The following is a 4721-nucleotide window of genomic DNA, read 5'->3' on the forward strand; positions in this document are numbered from 1 at the left end:
TAATTTGATGACCTAGACTTTTGTCTATGGATGCAGTTGCTCAAAATTCCAACTGGAAGGGAAGGATTCTTCACATCAAGAAACAGATGGATTTAACAAACATTTTACAAAGGACAATGAATGTAAAATAATATGTTAAATCTCCAGTGCATTAGCCCACACTGCCACACCAGGACTCCAAAGATACCATACGGAGAGTGACAAGGCAAGAAACAAAATGGGTAAGCTATTTGCACCATATTTGACTGGAAAAATAATTAATACCTATAATATATAAAGAAGTACTGGTGTGGCACCGTGAACTAATGCGTCATACTGCAAAATCGTTCGAACAGCAAGGTTGGTGGTTCAAGCTCACCAGCTGCTCCTTGGAAACCCTACACAGGGTTGCTATGGGTTGGAATTGACTCGACAGTGCTAACAACAACATAATATACAAAGAATGTTCGCAAATCACTAGGAAGAACTCCATATAAATTATAATTAAGGATTTAATAAACGTTTTACAAAGGACAAAATATGAAAAATCCAATGAATGTAACATAATATGTTAAATCTCACAAATTTCCAAGGAAATACAAATTGATATACTGTTATTATCTAGCCACCCACAAGATAGGGGGGGAAATGGTGATGTGGTGGTTATGTGCCTTGGAGTCAGTTCTGACTCATAGTGACCCTGTGTAGAGTTTTTGAAGCTGTAAACCTTTACAGGAGCAGAAAGCCTCCTATTTCTCCCATAGAACTGTTGGCAGTTTTGAAATGCTGACCGTGAGATTAACAGCCCGAGTCATAACCATTAGAACATCTAAAATACCAGTGTAGTTGAAAGTGCAGAACAATGAAAATTCTCATTTGACTGTGTAGATGGTAACAAATTATGGATCATTTTGTGAATATTAGGAATTCCAGAACCCTTAACTGTGCTCATTTGTAATCTACACAAACCAAGAGGCAACCTGTCAAACAAAGACATACTAAGTAGTTTACAATCACAAAATTGTGTTTCAGGGTTGTATCCTTTCAACATATGCCGAGCAAATAATCCCAGACAATCCATTATTTGAAGAAGGACACAGCTGCAGGATTTGAGGAATTCTCATTAACAACCTACCATATGCAGACAACACAACCTTGCTAGCTGAAACTGAAGCGGACTTGAAGTACTTACTGATGAAGATGAAAGACAACAACCTTCAGTACGGATTATATCTCAACATAAAGAAAACAAAAATCCTTGTAACTGGACTAATCAGCAACATCTTGATAAATGGAGTAAAGATTCAAGTGGTAAAGGATTTCATTTTACTTGGATCCATGATCAGCAACCATGGAACCAGCAGACAAGAAACCAAAGGACATATTGCATTAAGCAAATCTGCTATGGAAGACATCTTTCTATTGTTAAAAAGCAAAGCTGTCACTTGGGGGACTAAGGTGAAAAGAGTGCCTGTCATACTTACTCTCTGGTATTTTCAATCTCCTCACATGCATGTGAAAGCTGGACAAGGAATATGGAAGATTGAAGAAGAATTGAGCCGTTCGAATGATGCATCACAATGAAAGAATCTTGCAAGTAAAATATTTAGGAAAAAACTAACAGAGGATGCACCTGGTATCATTCCATTTATAAAAGTTTCAAAATAGGCCAAAAGAAATAGTATTGCTTAGGGATAAGAATATATAACTCATACAACTACAATGAAATATAAAGATATAATTACTATACTATGACTATTTCAAAGACTGTTGAAAATATGCATAGACTGCCAGAATAATGAACAAATTGATCTTGAAAATACAGCCAGAATGCTTCTTAGAAGAAACAATTGTGAGAGTTCGTCTCATGAACTTTGGACATGTTGTCAGAAAGGACCAGTGCCTAAAAAAGGATATCATAGTTAGTAAAGCAGTGGGTCAGCAAAAACAGACAGATCCTTAATGAAATAGAGAGACTCAGAGGCTGTACCAATGGGCTCACATATGGCAACAATTGTAAAGATGATAGACAACTAGGCAGTGTTTTTTTCTGTTGTACATAGTGTTGCTGTGAGTTGGAAACATCTTAATGGCACCTGCCAACAACAATGTCACTTATTCTATCCAAATTGGAGCATAATTTTGCGTTATTTGTAAGATTAAATATGTACATTTCTATGACTCAGAAATTCTACTTCTGAGTATATAACCTAGATAAGCTCTTTAAATGTTGTGTTAGAAGATATATTTTTAAATGTGCATACAGCAAAACCTGGAGAAACACAAAAACCCATCAGCTAAATAATTGATAAAAAAAAATTGAATATATTCCTATAATAGATTTCTATGCAACACAAAACACGTGAAACATCAAAAGGAAAGAATCTTATAAGTAAAATATTTAGAAAAAAACTAACAAAGGATACACTTGGTATCATCCCATTTATAAAAGTTTCAAAGTAGGCCAAAAGAAATAGTATTACTCAGGAATAAGAATATATAACTCATGCAACTACAAAGAAATATAAAGAAATAATTACCATACTATGAAGAATAATGATTACCTTTATGCATTTAGAGAAGGGCTCAAGGGAAGCTTCTAAAATCATGGTTTAATTTTTTTCTCTTGAGTGGTGAATATACGAACGTTTTGCTATGTAAAGCTTTTAAATGTAACTGTGCCTTATGCTCTAGTTTTCCTTGTTTTATCCTGTGTTGCTTTGAAATAAAGCCTGAGGCAAAGATGAAATGCTGATGTGCATTTTGTGATATTCAAGTCTAGGTCAAGAAAAGCTCGGGCAAAGGAAAGGGAGCTGGGAAGAGCAGGAGCAGTATTGCAGTAGTGTGCTAGTCTAGGGTCTTCATCTGTGTTACAAAAGTTACAGCGGATTTCTGGTAGGTGCACCTGCACTGCCTTGTAGACTATCTCTGCACAGAAGATACAGAGGAATGTGTGCCTTGGAGCAGAACACTGTGAAGAAGGAGGATGGATTTTAGTCTGCTATTTCCCATTGGATAAAGTTTGCTGTAAAAGGTGTTAGCTCCTCTGCACATCTTTGGTAGTCACTTGGGAAGTTAATATATTGTGTTACACTTGAGTCCAAGAAGTTTTTGTAGGAGTCAGAAATTCCTGGGGTGTGCACAATGAATCTCAGCTGGAGGAAGTGTGTTAGCGGGATTGTCATGGGAGTAACAGCCCTGAGGTAATCAGAGAAAGGTCCAGGAAGCAGAAGTAACCAAGGGGATCCTAAGAAAGTATATAAGATATATTGAGAAAAACATTGTTTTTTAAAGTTAAAAACAAACATATTTTACATACATTTAATTTCACCCATAAAAACTTGCATATTGAAAAAAACTATTGTAATGGCATTTCTGGTTCATAGCAACTCCATAGGACAGAGTAGAACAGCCCCATACAGTTGCCAAGGCTGTGAATCTTCCTCTCATGGGGCATGTCAACAGCCACATCTTTCTCTTGTGGAGTGGCTGGAGGATTCTGATCACTAGGCGCTTAGCCACTGCAGCACCAGAACGCTTTCACAAAAAACTTACTTAAAATAACTCTTTTCTCTTTAATATCTTTGACTTCAAAATGAATTTTTCATTGCTGATGATGGAATTTCATCTCTGTTTTCTATGCTAAGAAAAGTTCATTTTACTTCTGATATACAAAACAAATCAATTTATAGGCTTATATTGAAAGAGACATACATTAGACCATAAGCATCGTCTTGTGATAGTATCTTAAATTTTGCTTTATTTCAGAGGCTTGTATCATAGATTACTGACTTCTCTTTGGGCTTAGTAAGGACTATAAATGAATCTGAATTTTAAAAATCACAGCAGCAAACTCAGACATTTGAAAAGGAGCAGTTTATTCATCTTTAACACATTCCCTCTCAGTTAAAGGCAATTTGCTTTGCATGAATCTGTGGTCCTATTGAACCATTTCGCAGAGCAATCCTGACCCACAATCTAGAAGTCAATGTTATAAGGGTTATGTATTTTACCATACTATTTCAATATATATTAGGTCGTAGCTTGATTTTATCATAATATTGAAACAAATCAAATTGTTTGAAAATTTCCTAACTCTTTAGTATAATCTGTTCCTTCTGGTTATGAGTACAATAGGGAGAAATAAATGATGAAAAAAGTAGAAAAAACATTTTGATGAAACAAAAGTAATGAAGTAAAATACATAGATTTAATAAAATGGCCAATAAAACTAAAGGTAGTAGTTTTCTAAAATGGTTCATTTATTGCAAGATCTTTTTATTGTAAAGAGTGGAATGAAATAAACAACAAGAAGGAAATGGTGGTATGATACAGAAAAAGATTTTATAAAGAAAAAAGAGAGCCATATGAGCAAATTTGTCTCTTTAAGACTGTGAAAGTAGGCAACTTCCTATAGTAATAGACCTTACTGAACTTGATTTACAGAAAAATTAAAAACTAGAATAATCCTAGAACCATTAAAAAAATTGATTTAGGTGTTGAAAATTATATCACCCTCTCCCTAAAACAAAACAAAAAACTGGCAAAATACTTTGGTTTATAGGCAATTTATAAGTGAATTGAGGACCCAACATAGAAATTTTCCAAGGGCTACTAAGACCTAATAGAAAGAGAAATGCTTTGATTCAAAATGTAAATTCAAATACCTTAACTATGTTGATATAAACTAGGTTTATATGAGTTTTCTATCAGCTTCATTAATAATTATCAATAATCAGAAA

The sequence above is a fragment of the Chrysochloris asiatica genome, unplaced genomic scaffold (genome assembly GCF_000296735.1).
Source record: "Chrysochloris asiatica unplaced genomic scaffold, ChrAsi1.0 scaffold00005, whole genome shotgun sequence".
Classification (NCBI taxonomy): domain Eukaryota; kingdom Metazoa; phylum Chordata; class Mammalia; order Afrosoricida; family Chrysochloridae; genus Chrysochloris; species Chrysochloris asiatica.